The 12,781-nt window shown below is 39.0% G+C and overlaps 1 protein-coding gene across 3 annotated transcripts in view; it reads right to left on the reverse strand.

Moving 5' to 3' along the window:
* GALNT18 (polypeptide N-acetylgalactosaminyltransferase 18) overlaps window positions 1–12,781 on the reverse strand; it is a 346,908-nt gene that overhangs the window by 126,417 nt on the left and 207,710 nt on the right. The gene's annotated exons all lie outside the window — the stretch shown is intronic.

The following is a 12,781-nucleotide window of genomic DNA, read 5'->3' on the forward strand; positions in this document are numbered from 1 at the left end:
ACTGTTGTACTGCTTTGCCTTCACCCAGGAGGCTTCCCTAAGGCCCAGTCAGGGGTGGTACTCAGTGGATTTGGGTGGGAGAAGTGGCCTGAAAGCAGAGCTGAATCTCCTTAGGACTGAAGCTTCTATTTTTCAGTACAGACTCAGGCAGCAGATTGCAGAAAGGTAGATCTCTTAGTGAATCTATAATTCAACAAGCAACTCAATCTGCCTGCCTGCTTTGCCTGCTTTGGGGCAAAAGTTGCTCTTTTTTATTAAAAAAAATCAAGATTTACATACATGACATGTTGTGAGTTAATTTTGTGAATTTCCTTGCGAGCAAATTTTATGAGTTTGCTTGCAAACAAATTGTATGTGACAGACTCAGGCAGAAGATTGCAGAAAGGTAGATCTCTGAGTGAATCTGTGATTCTGTGAGCAACTCAATCTGCCTGCCAGCTTTGCATGATTTTGGGTAAAAATTGCTCTTTTTTATAAAAAAATCAATATCTACATATTTACAATATTTACATACAAGCCACGGCCACCCAGTCATGTGACCACCAAGCCATGCCCAGTCAGCAAGCCACAGCCGCCCAGTCACATGACCACCACTTAGTCATGGAAAGCTTGCATGTAAAGTGTGACATCACATGACTGGACCACTTAGTCATGGAATTTCTGCCACCTCTGGTTGCTGTTGTTGAGCAAACTCTGCAACACTGTTCAGTGTAACATCACATGGTCAGCATTTCAGACCTCCTGCCAGCCTTCCCATTTACTTGGTTGGAAGTGAATGTTGCAAATGGCAAGCACAAGAATGCAAATGCTGCAACACCAGAATTGCAAGCTGGTTGTGAAATGTCCAGATAACAATCACATGACTATGGGGATGCTGCAATGGCCATAACTTTGAGGACCGGTCATAAGTAATATGTAAGGCATCCAGAAAGTATCCATGATATCAATCACTCTCAGACATTCTTCTCCAATTGATTTATTTAGAAACAGATCTGGCATGTCAAAGGCAATTTTCCAAGTGAAATTATTTTTGCACATTACACAGAATCCATCTTCTCTCCTCCCTTCTCTCCTCCCACTTCTACACTTCATAAATCATGAGAACCAATTAACTGCCACTGGAATTTCTTAATACGACATACAGAATAACCTTGAACTTTTCAACTCCTCCAACTCTCTTAAAAAAATGTGGCAGCTGAATTTTAAAACTGACAGCGTCCCCCCTTGAAAACTCCTCCTCCTACAAGAAAGGAAAAAAAACAGATACGGGGTTAACACATTTTCCTTAACCCCCTCTCTCCCCCATGAGGACCCTTCAGTTTGTGGGGAAATCCTCATGGAATTGATTAACCAATTGATCAGCATGAACATCTCAACTCTTTACCCAACTAGCATCCGAAAGAGGGTATCCTTTCCATAAGACCAAATATTGCAATCGGCTGTGGTGTAATCTAGAATCGAGAAGTTCATAATGTGTTTCCCCCTGTACCATTAACGGTTTAGGGGGAGCGATTGGCGGTGGTTTTATCATTGATGTAGTACCTGGTTTTAGTAAACTACAATGGAATACTGAATGAATTTTCCCCAATATTCGAGGAAGACTTAATTGGACAGTGACCAGATTGATAATCTTTGAAATTGGAAATGGACCCAAGAATTTTGGACCCAACTTCTTACTGGGAAGTTTCAACCTAAGATACTTGGTTGACAAATATACTTTGTCCCCTACTTTAAAAGGCGGTTGAAGGGATCTATGTTTATCTGCCTGTTTTTTATAATTTTTTGCAGCTTTTTTCATATCTTCCCATCTTTTCTTTAATGAGTTCATCCATTCTGTTAGGGACATGGATGACGGAGATTGTCTAGGTAACTCTGGCATCGGGACAAAATCCATTCCAGTGTTGATTTGGAATGGAGTTAATCCCGTGCTGCTATGTACTGCATTATTGTAAGCAACCTCTGCAAAAGGTAATAACTCAGCCCAATTTTCTTGATGATAATTTACACAGCATCTAATGTATTGTTCAATCATGGCATTAGCTTTCTCCACTGCTTCATTACAAGCAGGATGGAAAGCTGAGGATAACCCTTGAGAGGAACCAATGGACTTCAGAAATTCCCTCCAAAATTTTGTGGTAAATTGTACCCCTCTGTCTGATATTATTCTATGAGGTACACCATGTAGACTATAGATATGTTTCACAAACAGCTTTGCAAGTTTTTTCACAGAGGAAGTCCTTTGCAGCCTATAAAATGGGCCTGTTTAGAGAATAAGTCAATTATAGTCCAAATGATCGTATTCCCTTCACTCTTAGGTAATTCAACAATAAAGTTCATTGAGATCTCTCCCTAAGGTTGGGTTGGTTCAGCAACTTGTCGTAGGAGGCCAGGGGTTTTTCCAGGTCTGTGTTTCATTATGGCACAAATTGAGCAACTTTTTATATAGTCCTCGACATCAGGTTTCATTTTTGGCCACCAGAACTGTCTTCTCAGTAAATGTAGGGTTTTTAGGAATCCAAAGTGGCCTCCCAGCCAGGAGTCGTGGCTACGCTTTAGTACCAGTAGTCTTGGGTGCATAAAGTTGTGGGTGCATAAAGCTTAGTCCCTTTCCAAGCTAGTCCATCATTCATTGTCAACTCGGTTTGATGGTCCAGGAACCAAGGGTTGGTCAATAAGGCCTTTTTCAATTCTGTAGTCAGCTTATCTTCCAGGTGTTTGGGGTTGTGGTTGGCTTGGGTTCAAGTGGTCACTTGGCCTGCCGATTGAGCTTCTGAAATTAAGGCTTGTACGATTTCCTCTCGGTGGCTGTCAAACTGAGGTTTTCTGGACAGAGCATCTGCCAGTACATTTTTCCCTCCGGGAATATATTTAATATTAAAGTTGAATCACTTGAAATATTGGGCCCAGCAGACTTGTTTGGGTGATAATCTCCTAGGGGTCTTTAGAGACTCGAGGTTCTTATGATGAGTCCATATCTCAAAGGCCTCTGGTGCCCCTTCTAGAAAATGCCTCCAAGTCAACAAAGCCCATCGTACGGCGAATGCTTCTTTCTCCCAGACCGCCCACCTTTGCTCTGTCTCTGTCAGCTTTTTGAACACATAAGTGCAAGGCATCAGTCGGCCTTGAGAGTCCTTTTGCAGCAAAACAGCTGCCACCGCTACATCACTTGCATCCGTTTGGACAATAAAAGGCTTGGTCGTGTCTGGGAGCTGGAGGATGAGTTCAGCTGCGAAGAGGCGTTTTAAGACCTCAAAAGCTTTCTGACAGTCCATAGTCCAAGCCAGGGGTTGACTTGGCTTCGGTTTGGTGGGTGACATGTCCATTTTTAATAGCTCTGTCAACGGGAGGGCAACTTCAGCAAAGGACAGAATGAATTGTCTATAGAAGTTGGCAAACCCCAAGAAACTTTTGTTTTCAGGTTCTGGGGGGTTGCCAGTCCAGCACCACTTTCACCTTTCCGGGGTCCATTTCAATCCCCAGGTTGGATATTTGGTAGCCTAAGTAGTCCAACGACTCTTTGTGGAGTTCATATTTTGAGAGTTTCACATATAATTTGGCGGCTAGAAGTTTTTCTAAAACTTGTCGGACCAATTGAACATGTTCTTCCATGGTTTCGCTGAAGGATGTCCTCCAGGTAAACGAGGACCCCTCGGTAAAGGTGCAGGTGTAGCACCTCATTGATGAGCTGCATAAACACTGTAGGAGCCCCCTGAAGTCCAAAAGGTATGACTTTGAATTGGAAGCTACTCAGAGCACAGTTAAAAGCAGTTTTCCACTTATCTCCTTCTTTGATGCGGACCCTGTAGTAAGCTTCCCTGAGATCTAGCTTGGTGAATATCTTGCCCTTCGACAGGTGGTTCAATAAGTCCTTCATAAGAGGGAGAGGGTACATGTTTTTGACGCATATGGTGTTCACACCTCTAAACACAATACACAATATCAACCCGCCATCTTCTCCTTGAACAACACGGGGGAAGCTAGTCTTGATTGGCAGGCTCAAAAAAACCTCATTCCAAATTGCTGTCAATGTATTTCCTTAATTTAGTCATTTCAGCAGGTATCATGGAACACATCTTTGGTTTTGGTAATTTCGCCCCGAGCTCTAATTTCACCCCGGGTGCAATCAGTGGCTCAATGGGGAGGTAAGACATTACACTCTTCTTTACTGAATGCTTCAGCCAAGTCTTTGTATTGGTCGGGTACTTGGTGCTTATCTGGGAGAAGGTGGGATGCCATGGATGCTGGCTCAGGCTCTGGGTTCAAGCTGACCGGTGGCTTTGTAGTGGGTGGAAGAGGGGGAAATGGGCCCAGTCCAATGAGGATTTTCCTTAATCCATCCTTCCATTCGATCATCGGGGCCCATTTGTCTATCCAAGCAAGTCCCAGTATTATTGATTCTGACATCTTGGGAGCCACTATGAAGCATATGAGTTTGCGATGGGACCCTAATTCGATCTTGATCAATTCAGTCATCTGAGTTGCTACCCCCCCCCAATTAAGCTTCCATCCACTTGCTCAAATCTGATTGGGTGTTTTAGCGGGTTAGTTTTTATGCCCAATTGTTCAATGATGGGGAGTCCGATAATGATAGCTTCTAACTTCCCAGCCTCCCCGTGTTTGGTACCACTAACTTGACCTACACTGTAAAAGGTATGATGGGATCACTCACCATTGGGTCGTCTTCGCAGGTTGGGTTCTTGGGCACGTTATGGCGGTCTGGTGGTCCGTGGCTCCCATTTGCACAGAGGGGGCTTTCCCAGCTGTGTTTGGTGAACCCACCCCTGGCTGGAGGTCTTTCTTGATTCTTCCGACCTCTAACAGCTGGATTAGACTTCAACGGTGGAGCTTGTGGTACAGGAGCAGGGGCCAGGCAGTCTGTTGCTCTATGGCTGGCTTGGCTACATCAGCAATATTTCAGCACCCTGGTAGGATGGGTACGAGCAGGTTCAGCTGATCCGGTCAGCGGTCTCCTAGCCACAATTCTCTTAGGCAGGCTGCTGGAAGGGGTTTTCTGTGTGGGTTGATGCTGTGATCTAAGCTAAGGGATGTGACATACCACGATTGTAAGGTCTCTGGGATTCCCCTAATTTCACAGGCCTTCTTTACTTCTGGATCAATGGCATTTTTAAAATAGTGTATAGTCATTCTTTCAGTCCAATCCATGAGGTGGCTTGGAACCCTTCTAAAGTCCCAAGTAAATTCTGACAAGGGTCGCTTGCCTTGCCTCATTTCCATTAACTTCTCTTCATTCTCTGCTACCCTGTCTGGATTTTCAAATCTTAATAATTGAATAAATCCATTTATATCGCATAATTTGGGGGCTTGTTCATTGTGTAGTTGGGCCACCCAGTCTGAAGCATCCCCTTCATTCATCCCATTTATTATGGCCATAACCAAATTGCACTCTGTGGTGTATTGATCTCCAAATTGTTCTATACGGGATCGGATTTGAGTGAGTAAGTAATTGAAATGTTCATGGTGGCCATCGAATACAACCTTGAAGGGTATTTGGTCCTGCCTGGATCATGGTTGTGGAGGTGGCACAGGCCAGGCCCCTGCAGGTTGTACTGGAATGAAAGGAACCAGCCTGGTGGTGTACATAGGCTGGATAGGCCCCCTGTATCCTGGCTGGGTAGTGCCTCTCTGGAATAGGGGTCCCTGTGGCCTCACTGCTGGTTGGGTCTGCATTTGTGGTGGCCAGGAGGAAGATGGGTGTGGCCTGGTTCCCTGGTCAGGTGGAAGGGAAGTGGCTGCTGTCTGTTGTCTGGGCAACTCTTCCTTCAGACCAGGGCTGGGTTAGTGCTGGCTGCCATTGGCACTGAATCCACCTCTGGCCTGGATAAAATCCCCACCCTGGAGGGATACTCTCTGCAGGGGGAAAAATTCCCTCTGGAAAATGAGGGGATTGCCTTGGAGGCTGCAACATAACTCTGTCAGTTGATCCGTCCTTCTGGCTTCCTCCAACTGGCATCTGTATAGTCTCCTCCCTCCAATCAGATAGAATAGTAATCTGCCTGGGGCTCGAGAAAGATTTCTCTTCAACTAGCTGGGTTACCTCTGAGTTAAAACAACTTCTTGAGTTGAAACACTTCGGTAGAGCTCCCAAAACTCTTTCCTCTACTGTCATTCTGAAAGCATCATCTCCTCCAAACAAAGGCTTGCAGATTCAATTAATGTTCTGCAGGGAGGGCCCCCATACTCTCCCCCCTGCACATCTCCAACTTCGGCTGATTGTTGATAATTCTCCATCTCAGGAAAAAGAACTCTGGGGTATCAGCCAAGCCCCTTCAAAAAATAAAAGTATGACTTGGGAAATAAATGTAAGGCATCCAGAAAGTATCCATGATATCAATCACTCCAAGACATTTCTCTCCAATTGATTTATTTAGAAACAGATCTGGCATGTCAAAGGCAATTTCCCAAAGTGAAATTACTTTCGCGCGTTACACAGAATCCATCTTCTCTCCTCCCTTCTCTCCTCCCACTTCTACACTTCATAAATCATGAGAACCAATTAACTGCCACTGGAATTTCTTAATATGACATACAGAATAACCTTGTACTTTTCAACTCCTCCAACTCTCTTTAAAAATGTGGCAGCTGAACTTTAAAGCTGACATACTACTCATTTAGTACCACTGTAAGTTTCACTGGATCAGTGACCGTGTATAAAATAATATAGAAGTGCTCATTTCTTTTAAATTCAGGTTGGTCTTCTCACAAAATTTAGATGAGAATCATTATTCTGGGGCAGATTTTTTTTAATTAAGGCAAGGCTTGTGTCAAAATTACAAGGATAAAATGAGAAATATGGAAGGAAGGAAGGAAGGAAGGAAGGAAGGAAGGAAGGAAGGAAGGAAGGAAGGAAGGAAGGAAGGAAGGAAGGAAGGAAGGAAGGAAGGAAAGAAGGAGAAGGAGAGGATAACTAACAAGAAGAATGGACTCAATTACAATGCATTGTTGGAAGACCTGAAAAACCAGGTTAGGGACCGATCATTATGGAGAAAATCTATCTATGTGGTTACTAGAAGTTAATGCCACATAATAAAATAATCAAAATATAAACACAACAGTAGCTACTCAATGCAGGAATGCTATGCATTCTAGGAGATTCAATATTTAAAAATCCTGCTATGGATTTACAAGAGAAAAGGGGTATCATGTATGCTTTAAGTATGACATCTTTTTTCATCCATATTATAAAATACTTAAGGGACACATTTAAACACAGATGTCATCACATTTTAAACAATATCAGTCTTGCTCCAAAGATAGCATAAGCTATTTAATATTTACCTAGATGCTTATATCCCACTTCTTCAACCCATAGGACTCTTAGATAAACTTTGAAATATGTTTAAACAATCAAATATAAAAACTAATTATGAACAATAAAATAACAATGGCAGACCAAAACATCATAAAAAGTCTAACAATTGGAAGTGAAAAGACTTTAGCTTCATTGCCTTTCTGTAAACTGGAGAACTGGAGGTTCAAAACTAAATAATCTACATCTGGTCACTATCCTTTTTTCTAAATAAAGCACCTGAAACTTATCTTATTGTTTGAGGAATTTTATCCAACAATTGTGCTGGTGGTTATAGCCTCCCCTGTAGAGATTTTCCTCACAGAAAGCATATTGTTTTCAGGCATATTTAAATAATTAGGCAGCTTTTTGCTGAAGTGCTGCCAACAAAAGCAAAAAAATATTTGACAGCATATAGGCAAATTCTGGCTTAAGTGACTTACTTGATAAATGACTATACTGTAAGGATAAATACGTAAATGGCCAGTTCTGACACTGCTGAGAAGTATGAATTAGTGCTGGAAATTTGTGCTGGAACCAATGCTTTCTAATTTTTATATCAATAAATGATCAGGAATTAGTGAAGTGGTTATGTTTGTTGATGATACCAAACTGTTCAGCATGGTAAAATTAAAAAAAAGAGAGATTGTGAGGTATTCGAAAAGAATCTCTCCAGACCGTAAAAATGAATTTCTAAATGGCAAATATAGCTCAGTGTAAACAATGTGAAATGATGCCTGTTGATATAGATAATTCAAAGCTTATCTATATATTAATGGGATCTAAAGTGTCAGAGAGGGACCTGGAGTCATGGTAGAGAGCTCAATGAAAATGTCAACCCAGTATGCAACTTCTGTAAAACAAGGCAAGTTCCCTGATTGAAATTATTAGGAAGGGAAATGAAAATAGAACTGCTGATATAACAATGCCCTCATAAATTATATACGATCAAACCATCCTTGGAATATGACATATTTTTTGTCACTGTACTGTCACTGTACATACAGCAGTAGAAAAAAATGCAAAAAATAGCAGTCAAGATTATTAGGGACTTGCATTTATTACAGGACTTCCACTATAAGGATGGGTATAGCCATGAAGGATCTTTAGACTGGAATGAAGGATGTAAAGACAGCCATGGGATGGATGGATGGATGGATGGATGGATGGATGGATGGACGGATGGATGGACAGACGGACAGACAGACAGACAGATGAGAGGATAGATAGATAGATAGATAGATAGATAGATAGATAGATAGATAGATAGATAGATAGATAGATGAGAGAGGGGAAAAGAGCGATTTTGCATGGCATAGATAACTTGGATAAACAGAAGTTTTTCTGTCACACAAATAATAATAGAGAAAATACACATTTAATCTAAATGGAGAGAGATTCAAGACAGATCATTTAAGGAGTAAGGCAAAAGTCAGTAGTTTTTAGGCTAGAGTTAGAAACTATGTAAACACTTAACAACTACCCAGCTTCAGGATAACCAAGCACAATTAAGAAAGTCAATTACTGAATGGGACAGATGGTAAGTAGAAAACTAAGTTTGAATCACCACAGGAATCAGAGGGACAGACATATTCACACAGCAGTGGACAAGCAGTTGCTCATTTAGCTTCCTCCTTGCTGACAATAACAATGTTTAATCTAGAGCTGTGTCTTTGAGACCTCTCTTGACTTCTTGCCTAGATTCTGGGGGATTTACAATTTACTGCTTAGTTTTGGTCACTCGGATCCAACCACCTCAATGCCCAAATTCACTACCATTAATATGAGAGGAAAGGCATTGTAGAATTGACATGATGGTTACTGTTTTAACTGAAACTTTGTAACTAAAACAGTAACCCCAAGAAGAGAAAGTGAAAAAAAAGAGCAAAAAGAAACAGCTTGCATGTATTTGGATTATTTGGTGGCCTTTGGATTCTTGGTTATTACGTTTGAATGACTAAAATTAATTGGGTGGTTCTTTAAAAATTTATACAATGGCACCACTTCTGGATGAATTGAAAATGGAACTTAAAAAGTACAAAGAAGATGCACAAGAAGGGAGGGGTTCTTTTGGGTTCATTTTTCAATTCTTAGAAATGGAGATTTGGAACTATGAGAAACAACAAAAAACGTCTGCAAAACAAGAAGACTGGGACAAAGAAGAAGCCATCTTTTTTTTAAAAAAAAAAATTTTTTATTGTTTTTTAACACACAAACAAACAGACAAAACATAAAAACATCAGCTCTCCCGTATTTATATACAAACAGTGAGTCGGTTGGTTCATCAGTTTTGTGCATTCATTTCATAGTCACAATTACAATTACCTTATATAATAACTCTTATTGTCAATGCAAACTTATATATCATCATATCATTATTAAAGAAAAAGAAATTTGACTATACTTTTATTCAATCATGCCTTTATGAGATAACTATATTTTAAGTAATTTATTCTAAAACAAATCATATAGTCGTACCAGTTCTATCCTAAATAAAAGAAAAAGGAAAAAGAAACCATTATATAAATATAATATCCAATACCGAAAAAGAGAAAAGAAAAGTAAAATCAATATTATTCCTTATTGTCTAACATTCTAAATATTCTATTTTTGTATTTCATCATTCAGCCATTGATAGAAAAGATCCCAAATTATATAAAACTGTTTATCTTCTTGCTCTCTGATTTCAAAAGTCAATCTACTCATCTCAGCACATTCCAATATTTTCTTTATAACTTCTTCCTGCAATGGAATTTTCTCATTTTTCCAATTTTTTGCAAATACAATCCTAGCCGCAGTCAATACATTTACAATCAAATATTTCAACTCTTTACTATAAACATCTGGTAAGATTCCCAATAAGAAAAGCTCCGGTTTCAAGTCTATGTGCTTCTTTGTCATTTTTTCCAACCACATGTGGATTTTAGTCCAATATTTTCTAGCATCCTCACAAGTCCACCACATATGGTAGTATGAAGCCATCTTTAATGAACAAGTAATTTTATGTAGGGAAGAAAAAGGAAAGGGGGGGAAAGAGAATGGAGAATTTAAGATTTAAAAAAACAACCAAGAAAAGAAAAATAATACAGAAGAGAGAAATAGAGGTAGAGAGACAAGGGGATAAAAAGGGGAGAGAGAAGAGAGGGAAGAAGGAAAGGAAAAGAAGTTACAAAGGACGGGAGCAAACAGGACCTATTTAGAGATAATGGGTGAAAATCTAACTGAAAAAGGGATTCTGTAAAGGTACATAAGATTGTATTGTTATATTAGTAATAGAAATAACTTTAGAAAATTGGAAACAATGTATGATTAAAATGAGGGATAAAATAGTTAGTGTAATTTAGTAAAAAGTTTGTTAATAAAATAAGTGAAATAAAATAAATGAGAAAATTGAATTAGGAAGGAACGGGAACATTTTAATTAGATAATGTTTTATAAAATATAAGTGAAGAGGAGGGAATTAATTATGGAAAGCTTATAATTGTTCCCATAGAAGTATGATATTTAATTGAAAAGTAATGTTAAAGAAGTTAAGACTTTAATGAATATTAATATTAATGATAGAATTGAATTGGAATGGAATGTGTTGTTTTAATTACATACATTTATAATTTTTTCTTTTTTTAAGAATATAGTGTGTATTTTAAGAATGTACCAAGCAGAATCTGAATAGAAGTTATGTATTATATTGAATGTTATAACTTTAGGGTATATATTGAAGCCTAAATAAGAGTTAAATGGATAAACTTAAAAGATATAAAGGTGTCATACTCTAATCAGTAACTACAGGAAAAATTTTGTTTAATGAGAAAAGATAATAGATAATTGAAACAGGACAGACAAAAAATACAAATATAATGATTTGAATTGAGATGAGATAATTAAAATAAAATTGAGAAAATTAAAAGAGAGGAGAAGCTATGCAGAAAATGTAAAACAGTAATAAGATATGAAATAGAATATAAAAATGACTATGAACTTGAATTTGTGTCTGTACGAAGAAATGTAACCTGGGATTATGCTACTTTCAAAAAAGATGTTTTATTTGTATTTTTTTTCTTTTTGTGAAAACTCAAATAAAATTTACAAAAAAAAAAAAGAAAAGAAAAATATGATGGAATCCAAATAAATTTAATTTCATTCTTGCTTGGTTCCCACTATATCTCTGGGATTAGTTGATTCCCCATGTGAATCTCATATAATTTATAATTGGCCTACAATGATATAATTTGTGATCAGTATAGAATTATATTGTTGAGTTTCAATAGCCAACACAGGATATAAGTTAAAACGAAAAAGGCTTTAATCAGCTAGTTCAAAGATGGGCTAGCAGGTGAAACATACAAGAAGTGCATTTATTAAGTTACTCAGACATCATGACTAGATTGAAAAGTCATGGAATCTCTAGAAAGTTGAGACATGAACGGAAGGCACTACTACAGGTAGATCTCAATTTACAACTAATTTGGAAACAGAATTTCAGTCATTAAGTGAGAGGAGCACTTCACTCCAGGACCATAATCCCAATGGTTCTCCCATTTGCAATCGTAGAGTGATTACAATGGTTATTAAGCAGATAGAGTGAAAGAGTTGACTGCCAAAGGAGGGCAGAAGACTCCACTCCATGTGTACGAGGGAACTCTGATGGGGACCTTTAAGTTCCAAGCTTCTTTTTTCCACAGCCTCCTGAAGGAGTTGCCCTCCCCTCTGTGCTCTGAAGGGAAATCCAGTGGAGAAAATAAGCAAGGATCTTCATGATTTGAACTTTCTTTTTCCAGACCACTGCAAGAGTCACCCCTCACCCCCATGCACAAGAAGAGAAGGGAAATCCTTCAACAGGTGGCAGTTTGCAACCTTCCCTGCCGGCTTCTGCATTGACTTCCTGGTCAAATAAAGATCACATGATTGCTGCCTGTTCAATGTTTTTTAGGGTTGAAACTATTAATGATTGTGGGTGTGGTTTCTCAGGACCCAACAAAGAGTGACTAGAACCTCAAAAACTCACCAAGCACTCCTCCAATTTTATTTTATTTACGTAAGTGCTTTTTCCAACAGTCTTTCCCTAATTTTTGAAGTCTTACCTAAACTAGACCTCAAAGTGCTTACAATTTGATTGTACTTATTTTTTTGGGGTGGGGGGGGGCAATAACAGTTTTTTGTATATCTGAGCTGTGTGCATAGACCTTCTGAGTTTAAGCTTAGGCTCTGACTATTGCCATGTAAGTTCTAGAACTGAGCATGACAAAAAGAAAAAGGAAAATACTTTTTTTTTTTTACATAGCATGTAATTAAACTGTGGTAAAAGTTATAGAAAGGACAAGCAACTGGGATGCTTTTAAAAAGGGGATGGACCGGTTAATGCAGTATCAGACTATCAGTGGCTAATATTGGTAATTGTTCATTACTTCCTCAATCATATGCAGTATGATGTAAATACTGGTTGCTGGGAAATGGAATCCAAAGGAGACTATCAAC

Source organism: Pseudonaja textilis, chromosome 1, assembly GCF_049901715.1.
Source record: "Pseudonaja textilis isolate UNSWEBS1 chromosome 1, rPseTex1.2, whole genome shotgun sequence".
Lineage (NCBI taxonomy): Eukaryota > Metazoa > Chordata > Lepidosauria > Squamata > Elapidae > Pseudonaja > Pseudonaja textilis.